Below are 22,156 nucleotides of genomic sequence, written 5' to 3' on the forward strand. Positions count from 1 at the left end.
GAAGGAAGGAAGGAAGAAAAGAAAGAAAGAAAGAAAGAAAGAAAGAAATTACAAGAAGATTCGGGTTGAAATGTTCCTCAGCCATGAAACTCTATTGAATGATTACGGACCAGTCACTTTCTCAGGCTAATCTATCTCTGTCTCAGAGAAAACTTGGAAGAAATACTCTTACGCACAATATTAAGTCACTACTCAGAGAATATCAGTCTAATAAATCAGTTCGATAAAATCTTGGCACTGAAGAGCGAGTGAACTTTACATCATTGCAAGAGAAACTAGTCTTTATTTATTCCAGCAGCTAAAAGACTACTTTCAGTATCAGTGAAGATGCCATCTGAAGTACAAATACTTTCACTGGTTTTGCCAGAATGGCCTTTTTCTGAGCAACGCAAGAGCACAGATTTAAACTTAATATTAACTGCTCCAAACTTGACTGTAAAAAATATGATTTCAGTAACCGAGTTGTCGAAGCGTGGAACTCATTACCAGACTCCATAGTGTCATCCCCAAACCCCCAACACTTTACCCTTGGATTATCCACAGTTGACCTATCCAGATTCCTAAGAGGTCAGTAAGGGGTGAGTACTAGTGTACTAGAATGCCTTCCGTCCCCTGTCCTATTGCTCTCCTATATCTCCTATACCTTTCTTCTATTCCTGTATCTCTTCTTCTATTCTTTCATTGATATGTTCTATTACTATATCTTTTTTTCTATTGTTTCTTAGATATATTTTACTATGAGTATCTCCTCTATAACAACACAAGAGCACTCAACAGATTCAAACTTAATATTAACCGCTCCAAACTTGACTGTAAAAATATGACTTTAACAATCGAGTTGTCGAAGCGTGGAACTCATTACCGGACTCAATAGTGTCAACTCCCAACCCCCAACATTTCTCCCTTAGACTCTCCACGATTGACCTCTCCAGGTTCCTAAGAGGCCAGTAAGGGGCGTACATAAGTGCACTGGTGTGCCTTTCGTCCCCTGTCCAATTGTCTCTCCTTTATCTTATATATCATACATATTCTCTCCTTATCTATCTATCTATCTATCTATCTATCTATCTATCTATCTATCTATCTATCTATCTATCTATCTATCTATTCTCTCCCTCCCATCTACTTCTCTTCTTTTTTACTTTCTATCTTTATATATATTACTTAATGTCTATTCTCTTCCATATGTATTGTATATTGGACAAAGAATAAATAATGAAATAAATAAATAAAATAAATATAACCTTCATCCTGTATTTTACTATGTGTATATAGATTTATACCCACTAAAACACTCATTGTATATTGGACAAAATAAATAAATAAAATGAAATAAATAAAATAAACGCAAGGACAAGAAAGTGGATCACATTTCCACAAGATCCCTATCAAAGACTGCTACCACCTTTCCCCAGCAAAAACTTTTTACGTCTTGAGCAGTTGCAAATGTATTGAGGCTGCCATGTGTAGACTGAGACTGTTCCTGAAATAGAGAGGAAGTTATGGGGTGGGTGGGTGGGGGGAGAGAGATTTACTAGCTGCATATTGGGTCTTTGCCACCCCTCTAGAAGAATCTGTGGCAAATGAAAAAAAGTTGCACACTTTTCATTAACTTAGATGCATCATTGCCTAAGACCATGTGCTCCAGAAAAGTTTCTGCAAACGAGGAATAGTGTCTTGGTCTTTTACGGAGGAATGAGGAAGTAGAAAGTTCTGTTGATCTCATGCAAACACCACACCACACCACACACACAGCAATGTGACAAAATACAGATTTTCATACCACAAATGTTAGATGGCCTCTCTAGAAGTCAAGCTCAGATCCTCTACCCCTAAAGGAAGGCACCAGCTCTAAAACCATCCCCACTTTTTAAAGACTTAATTCTGACCGAAATCCCTCCCAAACCCAAAACCCAATTGCTAAATAATCCATAAGGGTCAAATACAAAGGCAGAGAGCTGCTTGGGAAGCTCTTGGTGTATTTGACCCCTATGGATGATATATATCAAAGGTCTTCAAACTTGGCAACTTTAAGACTTGTGGACTTCAACTCCCAGAATTCTCCAGCCAGAATTCTGGGACTTGTGGGAGTTGAAGTCCACAAGTCTTCAAGTTGCCAAGTTTGGGGATCCCTGGATTATATAGACTGGCATCAGGTCTCTCTCCATCCCAGCCCCTTTGTCAAGCCTAAGAACCAATGAGCGGCTGTCAGGGAAGCTTGGGCCACCCAAAATCTGGTGATTGTGTTTGTGTGTGTAAGGGAACAGTTAAACAACACAATATAACTCCAAGTAAATCAAACTTGTGTGAAATCAAACTATCCACTTAGGAAGCAACACCGACTGACAGTCGATTTCACATGCTGTTGTGCATATGGAATAGTTGTGCAAATGAAATATTCAATGTGAATATTTCATTCAATCAGATCTGGGATGTGTTATTTGAGTGTTCCCTTTATTTTTTTTGAGCAATATATTTGTGTATATAGTATGTGTGTGCATGTGTATATATAATACAACCTATAAATATATAATATAAATATAAATACATACATATATTCATAGATAGATACCTACATACATCACACACACACAATACACAAACACACACATATGTATATATATCATGTGTGTGTGTGTGTGTGTGTGTGTGTAATGTATGTATGTACAGTATGTGTCTATCTATGAATGTATTATGTATCTATATTTATATTATATATTTACAGGTTGTATCTTATATATATATATATATATATATATATATATCACATCTATGTATGTATGTATGTATGTATGTATGGGGGAAAGATCAAAAGCAACATGAGGAAATATTATTTTACTGAAAGAGTAGTAGATCCTTGGAACAAACTTCCAGCAGACGTGGTAGATAAATCCACAGTAACTGAATTTAAACATGCCTGGGATAAACATATATCCATCCTAAGATAAAATACAGAAAATAGTATAAGGGCAGACTAGATGGACCATGGGGTCTTTTTCTGCAGTCAGACTTCTATGTTTCTATGTTATGTATGTATGTATGTATGTATGTATGTATGTATGTATGTATGTATGTATGTATCTATCTATCTATCTATCTATCTATCTATCTATCTATCTGTATATAAGATACAACCTATAAATATATAATATAATATAAATATAGATACATACATATATTCATAGATAGATACATACTGTACATACATATACTGTATATAAAAAGGCAAGAGCAGCCTCGCTTGCTATAACATAATAAACCGACGCGCTCTCTACCGTGTGTGGGGGAAAATAAAGTTTCTTTCCCGACTTCGCAACGTTTCCGCACGGCACCGAAAAGCGCACCCTCCCGGGGTTTTTCCCCCGCTCGCCCCGAGCGTAAAAAGCCCGGCCCGTGAGGGACGGGACTCACCTTTCCACCTGGAGCTTTTCGTCCAAGCGAAGGAGGAAGAAGAGGAGGACCCCGGAGGAGGAGACCACACCGCGGCGGGAAGGCGGGCGACACCCGTGCGCGGACGCGTCCCGGTTCAAAAGAGCGCCATGTCAGCGCAAAATAATAAAAAAAAGAGGCTGTTTGGATATCGCCGGTGGCGCCCGAAGGACGCAGCTGCCCAAAGGCTCGGCCCGAAGGACAGTGAGCGAAGGAGGGAAAAAGAAAACCCCGCGATCCGTCGTCGCCCCGTCCGGGTCCCGCGAGGGAAGCTTCGCGGGCCCGCCTAGCCACCCACGCAAGAGGGAAGGCAGCCGGGCGCGGGCGGGCGGGCGCGCGCTCCCTCAGGCGCGCGAGCCCGTGCGCCCTCGCGCCCTCCTGCTCCCGTCCTCGCCCGCCCACTTCTTCTGCCGGCGCTCTCGCCTCCCTCTTCGCTTCCTCGCTGGAAATTCCCAGTGACGTTTGAAAGCAAAATGGAAATGATCCGAAAGAAGAAAAAAACCTAAACAAACCAACAGACGCCCCCCGGGGAGGGCTGGGAGCGGAGCAAGGGCGGCGGCCGCGGCGGGGTGAAAGTAACACGCCCGGGGCCCTCGCGCAGGTTTATTACACGGAAGCCAATAAGGTGTCACGCCGTGGCTCCCAAGCGCCTTCCTGCATCTGAGGGACGTGGCGCCAGTGGCCTCTGAGAGACTTTCGTAGTGGCGGTGAGGTAGCTGAATAACCAGCCCCCCCCCCCCCAAGCTTGACAGCGTTTAAGACTTGTGGACTTCAATTCTAGGGCTTGTGGACTTCAATTTCTAATAGAATCATCGTATAATAATATAATTATTATCGAGTCCCCAATCTTGATAACTTTAACTTGCGGACTTCAACTCTAGGACTTGTGGACTTCAATTTCTAATAGAATAATCGTATAATAATATAATAATATAATATAAATAATTGAGTCCCCAACCTTGATAACTTTAACTTGCGGACCTCAACTCTGGGACTTTTGGACCTCAATTCTAGGACTTATGGACATCATTGTCTAATAGAATCATAATATAATAATATAATAATCAATATAAATAATCGAGTACCCAGCCTTGATAACTTTAACTTGCGGACTTCAACTCTAGGACTTGTGGACTTCAATTTCTAAGAGAATCATTGTATAATAATATAATAATCAATATAAATAATCAAGTCCACAGCCTTGATAACTTTTACTTGTGGACTTCAACTTAGGACTTGTGGACTTCAACTCTAGGACTTTCTAATAGAATCATCGTATAATAATAAATATAAATAATCGAGTCCCCAAGCTTGATAACTTTAACTTGCGGACTTCAACTCTAGGACTTGCGGACTTCAACTCTAGGACTTGCGGATTTCAACTCTAGGACTTGCGGACTTCAACTCTAGGACTTGCGGACTTCAACTCTAGGACTTGCGGACTTCAACTCTAGGACTTGCGGACTTCAACTCTAGGACTTGCGGACTTCAACTCTAGGACTTGCGGACTTCAACTCTAGGACTTGCGGACTTCAACTCTAGGACTTGCGGACTTCAACTCTAGGACTTGCGGACTTCAACTCTAGGACTTGCGGACTTCAACTCTTGGACTTGCGGACATCAACTCTAGGACTTGTGGACTTCAACTCTAGGACCTGCGGACTTCAACTCTAGGACTTGCGGACTTCAACTCTAGGACTTGCGGACTTCAACTCTAGGACTTGCGGATTTCAACTCTAGGACTTGCGGACTTCAACTATAGGACTTGCGGACTTCAACTATAGGATTGCGGACTTCAACTCTAGGACTTGCGGACTTCAACTCTAGGACTTGCGGACTTCAACTCTAGGACTTGCGGACTTCAACTCTAGGACTTGCGGACTTCAACTCTTGGACTTGCGGACATCAACTCTAGGACTTGCGGACTTCAACTCTAGGACTTGCGGACTTCAACTCTTGGACTTGCGGACATCAACTCTAGGACTTGTGGACTTCAACTCTAGGACTTGTGGACTTCAACTCTAGGACTTGCGGACTTCAACTCTTACAACTTGTGGACATCAACTCTAGGACTTGCGGACTTCAACTCTAGGACTTGCGGACTTCAACTCTAGGACTTCTGGACTTCAACTCTAGGATTTGTGGACTTCAACTCTAGGACTTGCGGAATTCAACTCTAGGACTTGTGGACTTCAGTTTCTAATAGAATCATCATATAATCATATAATAATCAAAATAAATAATCGAGTCTCCAACCTTGATAACTTTAACTTGCGGACTTCAACTCTAGGACTTGTGGACTTCAGTTTCTAATTAGATAGGTTTATTTTTACAGCAATGGCTTGTACATACTGTTGTGTAAAATTAAAAATTGCAGTTGTAATGTTATTTTCTAATGTGCTAAAGAGAGTCGGAGGTCGGTGCCTTTCTTTTTCCCTTTCCTTCTTTATATCATATTGTCTTCCTTTCCTCTCTCCCTATCTCTAGTTTTCCTTCACTTTTTAAAATTTCTCTCTGTGTTCTATATTTTGATAAACCAATAAAAAATTTTTAAAAAATAAGAAAAGAAATATTATGTTTTAATATTTTTTGATATCAGAGGCTCTCCAGCAGGGACCTTTGGTATATGTTGGACTGTTTTAAAGTCCAGCCATAAGAGATGACGTTTGATGCTTTAGGAAAGTTGACTCAAAGGATTTTTTTCCCCTTCAAAAGGTCACTGGACTGTTTTTTTCACCCCTTGGGGAAGAAGAAGAAGAAAATGTTTTGCTTCTCATCCAAGAAACTCCATCAGTTCTGGTGCAAAAGTGGATTTCAGCAAGTTCTGACTCGTTCTGAGAACTGGTAGTGGAAATGTTGAGTAGTTTGGAGAACTGGCAAATACCACCACTCACTAGCCCCACCTCCATCTATTCTCTGCCTCCCAAGTCCCAGCTGATCAGGAGGAATGGGGATTTTGCAGTAACCTTCCCCTGCCAGGCCCACCAAGCCACGCCCACAGAACCTGTAGAAAAATGTTTTGAAACATAGAAACATAGAAGACTGACGGCAGAAAAAGACCTCATGGTCCATCTAGTCTGCCCTTATACTATTTTCTGTATTTTACCTTAGGATGGATATATGTTTATCCCAGGCATGGTTAAATTCAGTTACTGTGGATTTATCTACCACGTCTGCTGGAAGTTTGTTCCAAGGATCTACTACTCTTTCAGTAAAATAATATTTTCTCATGTTGCTTTTGATCTTTCCCCCAACTAACTTCAGATTGTGCCCCCTTGTTCTTGTGTTCACTTTCCTATTAAAAACACTTCCCTCCTGGGCCTTATTTAGCCCTTCAACATATTTAAATGTTTTGATCATGTCCCCCCCTTTTCCTTTTGACCTCCAGACTATACAGATTGAGTTCACTAAGTCTTTCCTGATACGTTTTATGCTTAAGACCTTCCTCCATTCTTGTAGCCCATCTTTGGACCCGTTCAATTTTGTCAATATCTTTTTGTAGGTGAGGTCTCCAGAACTGAACACAGTATTCCAAATGTGGTCTCACCAGCATTCTATATAGCGGGATCATAATCTCCCTCTTCCTGCTTGTTATACCTCTAGCTATGCAGCCAAGCATCCCACCACTGTTCTGATGGTGGGTTTTTTTCTTCTCAAGTAAGGAGCAGTCCACTTTTTGTTTGAAGGATGGGGGAGCACATTGGGACAACCATGTCATGAGTGACTGAGAATCTCCACAGATACTTAGGAAAGCTGGCTACATACTGTTATGCAGTGAAGGGCTACCAATTTTTTTACTACCACACTGTGGGCGTGCATTTTCTTTCAACAACTTTCACGCAAACTGGATGCTCTGGGGTGGAGTTCAATTTTTGGTACCCCACTGCATTCTCCCCCGTCCAGGCAGCAGCGGTTTACTTTAAATTTGAATCTGTTGTGTGCTCGTGTGTTGTTGTAGTTGAAGCTGAAGTAGTCGCTGACAGGAAGGACATTGTAGCAGATGATTTCGTGGGCTATGCTTAGTTTGTGTTTAAGACGACGTAGTTTTAAGCTTTCTAAACCTAGGATTGTAAGTCTAGTTGCGTAGGGTATTCTGTTGCGAATGGAGAAGTGGAGGGCTCTTATAGTAAAGTATTTCTGGACATTTTCTAAAGTGTTTATGTCCGAAATGCGATGTGGGTTCCAAACAGATGAGCTGTATTCAAGGATTGGTCTGATGAAAGTTTTGTATGCTCTGGTTAGTAGTGTGAGATTACCAGAGCAGAAGCTACGTAGGATTAGGATAACAACTCTTGAAGCCTTTTTGGCGATGTTGTTGCAGTAGGTTTTGGCACATAGGTCATTTGATATGACTATTTCAAGATCTTTTACGGAGTGAGGGTCGACTATAAGGTCTTGTTTATTCAGCTTGTATTTGGTGTTCTGATTCTTTTGTGGTTTTTTTCTTTCTTAATTGCTTATGAATTTATTTATGGAATTTCCATACCACCAATGAATCATGTACTACCAACAAATTAAAACAATAACACCTAAAATATGGATTTAAACATACAATCAAAGCATATTTTTTAAAAATGAAAGCATATCGGCATCAGGCACTTTCAACTTCATTAGTTAAAAACCTTGACTACAATGGTCCCTACATAATACAGTAGTACCTCTAGATACGAGCTGCTCCACATGCGAGTAGTCCAAGTTACGAGCCACGAGGGGAGAGAAATTTCTGTTCCAGACCCGAGCTCAAATTCGGGATACAAGCCGAGCGTCCACTAGGTGGCGCAAGAATCCTTGCTTCTGGTTATCTCGGAGGAGAAAAACAAAGTCTAAAGCCATTTGTTCCAGATACGAGTTGTTCGACATACAAGCTCCCTTCTGGAACGAATTAAACTCGTATCTAGAGGTACTACTGTATTGGGATAAATACTGTAGTCTATTATTTCAAATCAGCATGTTAATAGGAATTGAAGTCCAAAGCATTCGGCTGTATTCTTTCAACACAAATCTTATTTTCCCAAAGCACAGCAGTTTTTTTTTAAACAAAAGAAATATATATAATGTAAACTTAAGAACAGGGAGGAAAAATCTTCTGCACTGACATGATCATTTTTATTACTATCATTAGATTGCATTGACCTTGTAAAGTGTTAATCATTTTCTAGTGTTAGGAATGTAATAATAAGGAATGAAAGATTAGAGAAGTCAAATTAGAGGATGAACCCCATCTACGCACTTAAGAATGAAATCTATAATCTGAATCTCTCCTCCCTCCTGTTTCATCTGAGGCAATTGTATCTCTGTTTCCCAAACACGATTCCAGCGCCAGTTTTCCTTCCTTTAAGGAAATGAAGTAGATTGTGTAACTTAAGGGTGAAGTACATGCTTTGCCTATAGTACTGACGCTCTGTAGCACTCCAAGCACTACTCGAAAATCTCTTATAAAAAGCTGCAAATCTTGGGTAGAATTTATTCTGATTTTGTAGAAGTTTCAAGTTTAATCAGATTTGTATGCCGCCCCTCTCCACAGACTCGGGGCGGCTCACAGCAATAGCAATACAATGTAAGACAAATCCAATATTTAAATTACTTTAAAAAACACTACAAATTAAAACCAATCATACACACTAGCGTACCATGCATAAATTTTATAAGCCTAGGGGGAAGGAACATGTCAATCCCCCCATGCCTGACGACAGAGGTGGGTTTTAAGGAGCTTACGAAAGGCTAGGAGGGTGGGGGCAACTCTGATATCTGGGGGGAGTTGGTTCCAAAGGGTCGGGGCCGCCACAGAGAAGGCTCTTCCCCTGGGCCCCGCCAAACGACATTGTTTAGTTGATGGGACCCGGAGAAGGCCAACTCTGTGGGACCTGACTGGTTGCTGGGATTCGTGCGGCAGAAGGCGGTCCCGGAGGCAATTCTCCTTCTAGCCAATGCCCTATTTCCCCAAAGATCAGATTCTAAATCCTACCTTGACCCCTTTTGCAAATTATGGTTTCTTAATCTTTCATAGTACATCCTTGAGCAGCAGCACAGGTGAGAAGGACCTGGATTTATTGGTAGATCACAGATTAAACTGAATCAGCTTATTACAGATTTCCTTGCTGATATAAAAGCTAAGCGGGACATCCTGGAGAATAATAAAGTACAGGAGATGGAAAGAAAACTCTATGTGTTCTTTCTTCAATGATGAAGAACAGTTGTAAAACATTGTGGAAACATTGGAGCAACGGGTTGAGGCGCAACCCAATCTTTAAAGATTATATATTAAATTACTAACATAGATTGGGGTTTTGGGGGGGGGGCTATAGATTAATTTTTTTGTATTGGAGTTTAAACAAAATTGTTGTAGCACTAGGAAATTTAAAGGAAACCTCTATTTGTCAATAGTTATTTAGCAAACTAGATATACAGTGTTCCCTCGATTTTCGCGGGTTCGAACTTCGCGGAAAGTCTATACAGTACCACGGTTTTTCAAAAATATTAATTAAAAAATACTTTGCGGGTTTTTCCCCTATACCACGGTTTTTCCCACCCGATGACATCATATGTCATCGCCAAACTTTCATCTGCCTTTAATAAATATATTTTTTAATAAACTTTAATTAATAAACATGTTGAGTAATAATCTGAATGGTTGCTAAGGGAATGGAAAATTGCAATTTAGGGGTTTAAAGTGTTAAGGGAAGGCGTGTGATACTGTTCATAGCCAAAAATAGTGTATTTACTTCCGCATCTCTACTTCGCGGAAATTCAACTTTCGCGGGCGGTCTCGGAACGCATCCCCCGCGAAAAGCGAGGGAATACTGTACTATATTCTTGAGTTAAAGTAAAAATATAATCTAAAAATATGAAAAAAGTAACTCCAAATAGACTTATGGCAAGAATTCCTAGTGTATTACACTAAGTAGGAGGGCTGTGTAGAATATTAATTCATTAGCCAATACTTTTTCTATTAGTTTTATAAACTGGCAAAACCCCATGCCCATAGTCCTCTTACCTTTTCCATGGTTCAGGCTCAAACTTTGCAAAAAAAATCCTGGAAAATGAATTTACAGCAATCTTCAGGCTGCTGTGGTTTCAAAACTACTTGGCATTTCAGGATAATTTTTCGCAGGTGTACTAAGTACACAGCTGCAATGAGGACTTCCAATTTGCAGCACTTTCCTTCAAATTGTTGAAAAAATATAAGAATTCAAAGTTGGTACTTAACGGGTTTTTGCCAAATTTTGGCTATCTTTGGTGCCCTGTTTGATCCTGTGGGAGTATGTGCCAAATTTCATCAAAATCTGAGATGGTAAGGTGGTCCACTTCACACGGAATGACCCAGTTGCAAAAAAGGCAAACACAATCCTGGGATTCATCAAGAGGAGCATAGAATCTCACTCACGTGAAGTAATTATTCCTCTCTACAGTACTTTGGTACGACCACACTTGGAATACTGTGTTCAGTTCTGGGGGGCCCAATTTAAAAAGGACATTGATAAACTAGAGCAGGTTCAAAGGAGAGTTTATTTATTTATTTATTGTTAGAGTTGAAAGGGACCATGACGGCCATCGAGTTCGACCCCCCCCTGCCCAAGCAGGAACCCTATAGTACACCATTCAAATGGCAGTTCAGTCTTCTCTAGGCTATCCATGCCCAGTTCCCTCAGTCTCTCTTCGTAGGTCTTGGTTTCTAATCCCTTAATCATCTTGGTTGCTCTTTTTTGCACCTTCTCCAGAGTTTCAATGTCTCTTTTGAAGTGTGGTGACCAGAACTGAATACAGTACTCCAGGTGTGGTCGGACCAGGGCGTAGTAGAGTGGTATTAAGACTTCCCTGGTCTTGGAGTGTATTCCCCTGTTGAGTTACAAGGATGGTGAGTGGTCTGGAAACCATGTCCTATGAGGAACAGTTAAAGGACCTAGGGATGTTGAGTCTGCAAAGGAGAAGACTGAGAGGAGACTTTATAGCTGTCTACAAATATCTGAAGGGCTGTCACAGAGCAGAGGGATCAGCATTGTTCTCATTAGCACATGGAAGGACTAGAAACAATGGAATGAAACTGCAAGGGAGTAGATTTAGATGAGATATCAGAAAAAACTTTCTAACGGTAAGGGTGATAAACCGGTGGAACAGTTCACCACAGAAGGTGGTGAGCTCGCCTTCTCACTATAAACGATACTTTAAATGTTTGGAGAGGAAGTTAAGAATAAATTATATGTATAAATTATGTATTGAATGGGAATATATGCAGAAAAACCAGTTGTTATATATTGATTGTAGGCCATATGGCTTATTATAACATTTACGAATTAGACAAACACTTTTTAAAGGATAAACCATCAGTTCAAACTAATATTTAATGTGTTTTACTAAAGCGAAGACTGATCATTTACAAAAATTGGAATAAAGGATTGGAGCCTCCTACTTTGTCAGTAGTTTCCAGTTTTAAGAAATTTTACATGTGTGTTTTATGGTTTTAAAATGTAGTAATACGTACATCCAAAATGTAAATATTTGGTAGGGGTTAAATTTGTGGAAACCCTTCACCCCCCTGCATTCTTGGAAACCAATTTATATTTTAAGGGTTATTTTGCTCCTCTTCTATTCTATTTTGGTTAATTAATATTAAAAATGTAAGAAATTGCCTTATATTTAGTGAAATACAGATCTCGCTTGCACATCTTTATCAGCTTCCAGAAATACAGTGGTACCTCTACTTACGAACTTAATTTGTTCTGTGACCAGGTTCTTAAGTAGAAAGGTTTGTAAGAAAAAGCAATTTTTCCCATAGGAATCAATGTAAAAGCAAATAATGGGTGGGATTGGGGAAACCATAGGGAGGGTGGAGGCCCTGTTTATTCCCAGGCGATTCCTAGAGATGCCCCACAGAGGCTTCTCCCCGCCTTTTCTGGCCCTGTTCCAGGAGATTCCTAGAGATGCCCCATGGAGGCTTCTCCCCGCCTTTTCCAGTCTTGTTTCCTCCCAGGAGATTCCTAGAGAGGCCCCATGGAGGCTTCTTCCTACCTTTTCTGGTTATAGTTTTGGAGGCTCAGGTTTGTAAGTGGAAAATGGTTCTTGAGAAGAGGCAAAAAAAAATCTTGAACACCCGGTTCTTATCTAGAAAAGTTCGTAAGTAGAGGCGTTCGTAGGTAGAGGTATCATTGTACTTTGTGCCTACCGTCCCTGTCCTATTGTCCTCTTTTATCATTACTTTTCACTTATGTTATGTTTATACAAACTACTTTCTTGTACATGTTTGTCAAATAAATAAATTAAAAAATTAAAAACCAGCTGTTTAGCATCTTTCCAGGATTTAAGGCAGAAACTTTCCTCATTTCCAACTACTGGTAGGAAAGTGTAGATTTAAACCTAGTTGTTGCAGTATCACCTGTTCAAGGTTAACTTCCATCCTTCCAAGGTGGATAAAATGAGGACTTAAATTGTTGGGGGCAACATTCTGACTCTTTAAACTGTTTAATAATAATAATAATAATAATAATTATTATTATTATTATTATTTATTGGATTTGTATGCCGTAGACTCGGGGCGGCTAACAACAATGATAAAAACAGCATGTGACAATCCAATAATAAAACAGCTAAAAACCCTTATTTATAAAAACCAAACATACACACAAACATACCATGCATAACTTGTAATGGCCTAGGGGGAAGGAATATCTCAACTCCCCCATGCCTGGCGGCATAAGTGAGTCTTGAGTAGTTTACGAAAGACGGAGGGTGGGGGCTATTCTAATCTCCGGGGGGAGTTGGTTCTGGAGGGCCAGGGCCGCTTTCCCTGGGGCCCGCCAAACGACATTGTTTGGTCGACGGGACCCGGAGAAGGCCAACTCTGCGGGACCTTATCGGTCGCTGGGATTCGTATGGTAGCAGGCGGTTCCGGAGGGAATCTGGTCCAATGCCATGTAGGGCTTTAAAGGTCATGACCAACACTTTGAATTGTGACCGGAAACTGATTGGCAGCCAATGCAAGCCACGGAGTGTTGAAGAAACATGGGCGAATCTTGGAAGCCCCATGATGGCTCTCGCGGCTGCGTTCGGCACGATCTGAAGTTTCCAAACACTTTTCAAAAGTAGCCCCATGTAGAGAGCTTTGCAGTAATCAAACCTCGAGGCGATGAGGGCATGAGTGACTGTGAGCAGTGACTCCCTGTCCAAATAGAGAGGGCTATGAAGCACTGTAAAGTGGTATATGCTGTAAGTCTAAGTGCTCTTGCTATTCACATCCACCTTGTGAAGCCTTGGTGTCCAAAGGATTCTTTCCTGAGCCATCCAGTCAAGTCACACAATTCAGTTGTGGTGATTCATTCTGGGCTTCTTCACTTTCTGGTTCTGACAGAGGAAGAACCCCGCCAGCTGAGGAAGAAAGTTTTCATACACGAGCAAAGAAACGACAGTTTTCAGTGTTTTAAAGGAAACGTGTGGTTTTTTTAAACCATGCTAGTTGAAACAGAACGACCAAGCAGGGGAGGATAACCCCGGAAGCTGCGGTGAGGAGCAGAGGGATGAAACAAGAAACATAAATGATATTTACATCTGCAGCTCTGATAAGAATCTCTGCCGCCACCCACTCTAGATGCCAGCTTGATCTAACAATGTCAGGTTCGTACTATTTTGGAAACTTTCCTATTTGTTCCGCAGTATAAAGATTGAAGCATTCAAAATCTCATCATAACTATCTTGTTGGGGGCGGGGGGGGGGGAGGAAACCTTATCCAAAATTTCTCTGCCTTTCTCTATATCAGTGCTTCCCAACCTTTTTTGAGTCGTGGCACATTATTCACATTTACAAAATCCTGGGGAACATTGAGCGGTGGGAGGGGGGCTAAAAAACGTTTGGACAAAAAAAATATCTCTCTTCCCCCCTTTCGCTCTAATTCTCTCTCTCTCTCCCTCTCCCTCTTTCTCTCCCTTCCTTCCTTCTTTCTTTCCCTCTTTCCTTCCCTCTCTCTCTCCATCCCTCTTTGTTTCTGCCTTCCTTCCTCTCTTTTTTGCTCTCTTTCTCTCCCCCTCCTTCCCTCCTTCCCCCTCTTTCTCTCTCTCTCTCTTGCTGTCTTTCTCTTTCTCTCTCCCCCTCTCTATCTCTCTCTCTATTTCTTGCTATTTCTCTTCCGGTCTCACAACTTGTTGCTCTTCGCACTCTCAGCAAAAAGTTGTGAGACCAGAAGCTGAGCTTCCTTCTTCGCGGCACACCTGACCATGTTTTGTTGCACACTAGTGTGCCGCGGCACACTGGTTGGGAAACACTGCTCTATATGAATGTTACCATAAATAGTACTTTGTTGAATTACATATTTGGGGCACCGTTCAACCAGGTTGCGTTTGGTTAAATAACCTGTTAAAGTTCCATTCCTACTGATCTTCCAAAGCTGTAGCACGCTGAATGTACTATACACTGATGTATACTGAACGGGAGTGCAGAAAAGTGGCAGTGCAAAACCATAAGCAACAACCCAGAGGAAAAAGGAATCATGATTAGTGATGGGTGAACCCAACGAAATTCGGGTCCGGCAGATTCGGGCGGACTTTACAAAAAATTCGGGTGACATCACCGAACCCCGAACCCGGACCAAACCTCGAACACTCCATGACGTCGAAATTGTGGGATTTCCCAGCTCCTTTTGCTGAAAGAACCCCCCTTTACTAGCTTAAAAGAGAGCACAGAAACGTAGCTAATTCTATAGCGCAATTGTTAGCTCTCTTGACTTTGAATCTGCCGATTGGGGTTCGAATCCCACCTTTAAAAAAAAAAAAAATTATTTTTTAATTTATTATTATTATTATTATTATTATTATCATCATCATCATCATCATCATCATCATTTATTAATTATTTCCATGGGCACATCGGGAAGGTTCCCTTTTGCCCCCCAAGAGCTGGAGGGTCTTTTAAATGCTTTTTTTCCCACTAAAAAGGGATTAAAAGGACCCAAACCCCTTTTATTATATAAAGAAGCATGATGATGTTGATGGCGATACTACTACTACTACTAATAATAATAAATTAAAAAATTAAAATTTAATTTTTTTAAAAAAAAGGTGGTTCCACCGGGATTCAAATCCCGATCGGCAGATTCAAAGTCAAGGGAGCTAACAGTTGCGCTATAGAATGAACTACGTTTCTGGTCTCTCTTTTAAGCTAGTAAAGGGAGGTCAGGAAGAAGTATACGTGACGTCAAAACTCCGCCCCCGGAATTCCATCGTGGGGTTTCCCAGTTCCTTTTGCTTGCAGCACGGCAAGCCAAAGGAGGTGGGGAATGCCATGATGGGATTCCCCACTCTCCTCCCGGGCGGCGGCTTTTTGCATTGTTTGAGGGAACCTCGAACCCAAACCCCGAACCTCGTCACGGATTAAAAAAAAAATTCGGGGTCAGGTCCGGCATACCGAACATCGCAAAATTCGGTACGGACCCGAATTGTGTGAGTTCGGTTCGCCCAACACTAGTCATGATAGCTTCATCTCACAAATGCTATCACCCACCTCCACCTATTCCCCATTTTGATATCTGAGCACATGTCTTGGTTAAGATTTCCTGGGGAAAGTGATTAAAAGGGTAGTTGAACAATTTTTTTCCCCGTGATTTCCCAGTCACAGTATTAATATTCTGTAGAAATGCAACCTCAAACCAGGACAACTATTAGAAGAAAATTGGATATTTCAGAAAGGGCACTGAGGTTTCAGAATTTAGCAAAATTGTTACAACTTTGCAACTCCGAGAGGAAAAAAACATATAGAAGACAAGCTTGTTTTAAATACAGTGTTCCCTTGATTTTCACAGGGGATGTGTTCCGAGACCGCCCGCGAAAGTCGAATTTCCGCGAAGTAGAGATGCGGAAGTAAATACACTATTTTTGGCTATGAACAGTATCACAAGCCTTCCCTTAACACTTTAAACCCCTAAAGTGCAATTTTCAATTCCCTTAGCAACCATTTAGATTATTACTCACCATGTTTATTTATTAAAGTTTATTTAAAAAAATGTTTTTTAAAGGCAGACAAAGGTTTGGCAATGACATATGATGTCATTGGGTGGGAAAAACCGTGGTATAGGGGGGAAAAACGTGAAGTATTTTTTAATTAATGTTTTTGAAAAACCGTGGTATAGACGTTTCGGGAAGTTCGAACCTGCGAAAATCGAGGGAACACTGTATATGTATTTGCATATACTTAAAAAGAACAGAATTAAGAAAAAAGCAGAAAAATATAAGATGTAAAAATAAAATAAGTTTAGAGAAAAGATAAGATTAAATAAAAATATCTTGAAGTAACATTGGATTAATGCTGCATATTAGATATCTTAAATACATACAGTAGTCTTATGAGAATCATAATGGAATTAAATAAGTTTTCTGTCTAATCTGTCTATTTTATTTTAATGATTGAACTAAACAAGAATATATTGAAGCCTTAGGTTAAAAGGAGCCCAAATTTCAGATGCTGTACAAATCTGTACAAAGAACTGTAATCCACAGATACTTTCCAAGTAGAATTAAATTCTTTATCTGACTTGCTCTTAAAATATGAATGAAAATTTAATATTGATGCATATTCTTTCAGATTACTTTCCTATTCTTCTAATAAAAGGTTTTATTTGTGGGAATGTAAGGTTTGGTAATGTTTCACAGAAAAACCAACTAGGCAGAAAGAGAATTTAACTTTTAAAATTTATTTAATTCTACAATAAATGATATTCTAGAATTGTTGGGTATATGACATTATGACACAATCTGAATTATTGCATTTTCAACAATTTTTAGAAAATGAATTGCTGATCTTGACAATCAGTACTATACCAATGATAAAATTTTGTGCCAGTTTTGTCTAAGTGTGATATTCCCAGTAAATTTAATATTTGTCTTTAGTTGACACTGTTGTGTCTTGTTTAAATTCTACCTCCATTGCATGATACAGTAATTAATTTGCTTAGTTTTGGGCTCATAAATTCATTAAGAACCTGTATGCAAACCCCAACAGATATTCCGAGTTTTGTGTTTTAAATTCTTGAAATTTCATAATGTCTCTAAAAAACCATTTTCTACTTCCTTTTGAATGATGCTGATTATTATTATTATTATTGGGATAAAGTGATTTTTATCATTCCAAAGTAAGGGTCTTGAAAAAACTTCGCTTTTGTTTCATTAATAGGTAATCAAATGAAAGTCTTCGGAGAGGGGCGGCATACAAAACTAATAAATTGAATTGAATTGAATTGAATTAATGGAGCTAAACATAAATCATGATTGAAGGCTGGAAGCAGGGAATTGATTAAAGGGAATTTATTTATTTACTTTAGGTCATTGCAATGATAACTCTAAGCAAAGGCTGATTTATTTTTTCCATTGCAAATTGATAAGCATCTTGACAATAGCAAACATACTGTTCTTGCAACACCAGCACTATTTCATCCTACATAAGAGAGAGTTATTATTATTATTATTATTATTATATAGATACTTGTAGAGGGACATTTTCCCCTCTATCTCACTTTAAAATGGTTAGGAAAGAACCAGTTTTCGGTTTTTGTTGATGGGTAAAATACTGTAGATCTTTGCTGTCAAAATAGGCAAATGTTATGCTGGCATATTATTATTATTATTATTATTATTATTATTATTATTATTATTATTATTATTATTATTATTATAGATCACTATGCTGGATTTCATCACCAGTTGGGCGCTTCCCAAGCACCTAGGACTGCGTGATGTAGTGGCAAATTATGTGTGCCGATCCCAGTAAAGCGTCCTTTTGTCAATTCTGATGGTTTTCAAATGTCTGCTCAGATCCTTTGGCACTGTGCCCAGCATGCCAAGGACCACTGGGACCACTTTCACAGGCTTATGCAGCTTGATTTTTAGATCTTCGTATTTCGGAAATTTCTCTAACTATTTCTCCTCAATTCTGCTATCTACTGAGATTGTGATGTCGATGATCCATGCTTTCTTTTTCTCCACAATCAGGATGTCTGGTGTGTTATGTTTCAAAATTCGGTCAGTCTGAAGTTGGAAGTCCCACAGTAGTTTTGCTTGCTCATTTTCAACCACTTTTTCGGGCTTATGATCCCACCAGTACTTTGCCACTGGTAGATGGTAGTTCTGGCACAAGTTCCAGTGGATCATCTGTGCCACAGCATCGTGTCTATGCTTGTAGTCAGTCTGTGCGATCTTTTTTCAGCAGTTGAGTATGTGATCGATTGTTTCATCTGTTTCTTTACAGAGTCTGCACTTCGGATCGTCTGTTGATTTTTCAATTCTGGCTTTCGTATGGCTGTTCTTGTGCCGCCAGTATTAGTCCTTCTACCTCCTTTTTGAGTGTTCCACTTGTAAGCCATGACCAGGTCTTTTCTTTATCCACTTTGCCTTCAATCTTCTCTAAGAACTGACTATGCAATGCTTTGTTCTGCCAACATTGAGTTACAGTTTTTCTGTACTGGTCCTTAGTTTGCTTCACCTTGAGAAGCTTCCTATTGTTGACCTCCATCAACGCTGACTCTTTGCTCTCCTTCACATAGTAATTCGGATCGTCTGTTGATTTTTCAATTCTGGCTTTCGAATGGCTGTTCTTGTGCCACCAGTATTAGTCCTTCTGTCTCCTTTTTGAATGTTCCACTTGTAAGCCACGACCAGGTCTTTTCTTTATCCACTTTGCCTTCAATCTTCTCCAAGAACTGGCCATGCAATGCTTTGTTCCACCAGTTGTCCATACGACATTGAGTTACAGTTTTTCTCTACTGTTCCTTAGTTTGCTTCACCTTAAGAAGCTTCCAATTGTTGACCTCCATCAACGCTGACTCTTTGCTCTCATTATTATTATTTTGCTACCCTATTGCTCTGTCAACATCCTCATCGTTTTAGGATACTCCTGTTTCCTCCTTCTTTGTTTCATATTAACATGGTTTATTCTTAATATTTAGGTCAAATTATTCCATAAATGTCTTCAGTTGTAATAGGTGGAGGTGGAGACTGCCTTTGCCTTTGTCCTAAGCCAAGTCTGCCCTCTAGCGTTGAATTTCTAAAAATTCCTAAATTGAAAAGTAGCAAAAGAACCTCCAGAGTTTTGGTTCATGTTCACTATCTCCGAAAAATGTACCAGTTTCCCATCAGATTCTCAATTCTTTTGGCAAGATTACGGGTAGGGTGCTTTTTGGTTGCCAAATTACAGAATGCATGCTGGCATCAGCACAGTTAAAACTAGCATAAATCTTGTACAGCATGATGTAATTGCTTAAAGTATAGTCCAGAGATCTTCAAACTTGGCAACTTTAAGACTTGGCGTGCACTTCAGCTCCCAAAATTCTCCAGCCATCAGAATTCTGGGAGTTTATTTATTTATTCATTTGTCCAATACACAATACATATGGAAGAGAATAGACATGAAGTAATATATATAAAGATAATATGTAAAAATAGAGGAGAAGATATATGAAAGGAAGAAAATATATATGATATATGAGATAAAGGAAAGACAATTGGACAGGGGATGAAAGGCACACTAGTGCACTTATGTACGCCCCTTACTGACCTCTTAGGAACCTGGAGAGGTCAATCGTGGATAGTCTAAGGGAGAAATATTGAGGGTTAGGGGTTGACACTATTGAGTCTGGTAATGAGTTCCACGCTTCGACAACTCGATTGTTAAAGTCATATTTTTTACAGTCAAGTTTGGAGCGGTTAATATTAAGTTTGAATCTGTTGCGTGCTCTTGTGTTGTTGCAGTTGAAGCCCACAAGTCTTAAAGTTGCCAAGTTTGGGAATCCCTGGTGTATTGAGTCTGGTAATGAGTTCCACGCTTCGACAACTCGATTGTTAAAGTCATATTTTTTACAGTCAAGTTTGGAGCGGTTAATATTAAGTTTGAATCTGTTGCGTGCTCTTGTGTTGTTGCAGTTGAAGCCCACAAGTCTTAAAGTTGCCAAGTTTGGGAATCCCTGGTGTAGTCTGGCTTCTAAAACTCTTAACTCTTGCCTCCAACAAGGTAGCTAAGTTTTTGGAAGCCCTGATCAAAGATGATGATGATTTTTAAAAATGTCAATGTAATAATATTCAATGGTAGCATTAATGTATAAAAATCAGGTGAGCTTTGTCATCTTGAAAAAATAAAGGCGGGTGATTGAGATGAAAAAGTGGTAGAAAGAATGCTTATATAATGTTTTGTTCTGATATACTCATTTGTGGAGGGTGGGATGCATTTCAACTTAGTGGGAAAAGGTCTTATTTGCATTATGTTTAGTAAGGTGTCCTATGCATAGATGAGAACGATCTCATTGTAGCCCACATTAATCAAACCTGAATGCATTTAATCTTATAGAATCTATTTAGTATCATTGGTAGACTGTAATTTTTAATGATGTAACAACTATATCTAATCATTGAAAGCATGGGAATATAGGCAAATGAGTACCTTGGTTAGGGTTAGGGTTAGGGTGGGGTTAAACTTGGTGCAATGAATACCAGAAATGATGAATACCAAACAAATTTTTCCCATAAGTAATAATGTAAATAAATTTAATGCATTCCCAAACCAAAGACAATGTCTACGGAGAGGGGCGGCATACAAATCTAATAAATAAATAAATAAATAAATAAATAAATAAATAAATAAATAAATAAATAAATAAATAAATAAACAAACAAAAAAGCAAACAAACAAACAAACAAACAAACAAACAAATAATGAGGCCTCTCTAGGAATCTCCTGGAGGAAACAGGGCCAGAAAAGGTGGGGAAAAGCCTCTGTGGGGCCTTTCTAGGGATCTCCTGGGAAGAAACAGGGCCAGAAAAGGTGGAGAGAAGCCTCTGTGGGGTCTCTCTAGGAATCTCCTGGGAGGAAACAGGGCCGGAAAAGGCAGGGAGAAGCCTCCATGGGGTCTCTCCTGGAAGGAAACAGGGCTGGAAAAGGCAGGGAGAAGCCTCCATGGGGCCTCTCTAGGAATCTCCTGGGAGGGAGCAGGGCCTCCACCCTCTCTGTGGTTTCCCCAATCACATGCAATATTTGCTTTTACATTGATTCCTATGGGAAAAATTGCTTCTTTTTACAAACTTTTCTACTTAAGAACCTGGTCCTTTGAAGCTGCACTCAATAAAGAGGACCTTTGAGAAGAAGCTTTGTCTAAGAGTTCTGATTTGCTTGGGTTCATTAGTCGGAGCTTGACATATTTTTATTTTTATTTATTTATTTATTTTGTCCAATACACAATGAGGGTTTTAGTGGGTATATATCTATATATACATAGTAAAATACACGATGAAGGTTATAGATGAGATACTCATTGCAAAATATATCTCAGAAATAATAGAAAAGAAGATATAGTAATAGAACATATCAATGAAAGAATAAAAGAAGAGATATAGGAAGAGAAGAAAGGAATAGGAGATATAGGAGCGCAATAGGAGATATAGGAGCGCCCCTTACTGACCTCTTAGGAATCTGGAGAGGTCAACCATTCATACCGTTAAACCAGTATGAATGCAGGGACGGAAGGCACTCTAGTGCACTTGTACTCGCCCCTTACTGACCTCTTAGGAATCTGGAGAGGTCAACCATAGATAATCTAAGGGTAAAGTGTTGGGGGTTTGGGGATGACACTATGGAGTCCGGTAATGAGCTCCACGCTTCGACAACTCGGTTACTGAAGTCATATTTTTTACAGTCAAGTTTGGAGCGGTTAATATTAAGTTTAAATCTGTTGTGTGCTCTTGTATTGCTGTGGTTGAAGCTGACGTAG

At 39.8% G+C, this 22,156-nt stretch overlaps 1 protein-coding gene across 3 annotated transcripts in view; it reads right to left on the bottom strand.

Annotated features, from left to right (window-relative positions):
• NFKB1 (nuclear factor kappa B subunit 1) overlaps positions 1-22,156 on the bottom strand; it is a 291,304-nt gene that overhangs the window by 97,762 nt on the left and 171,386 nt on the right. The window contains exon 1 of one of the 3 annotated variants that reach the window (XM_070757965.1): positions 3,412-3,857. The exons of 1 other annotated variant lie outside the window; for it this stretch is intronic. The gene's annotated coding sequence lies outside the window, so the exon portion shown is untranslated. Of the gene's footprint in view, positions 1-3,411; positions 3,858-22,156 lie in introns of those variants that run through there. One more of the 3 variants, XM_070757967.1, reaches the window with a different exon arrangement.

This window comes from Erythrolamprus reginae, chromosome 7 (assembly GCF_031021105.1).
Source record: "Erythrolamprus reginae isolate rEryReg1 chromosome 7, rEryReg1.hap1, whole genome shotgun sequence".
NCBI classification, from domain to species: Eukaryota; Metazoa; Chordata; class Lepidosauria; order Squamata; family Dipsadidae; genus Erythrolamprus; species Erythrolamprus reginae.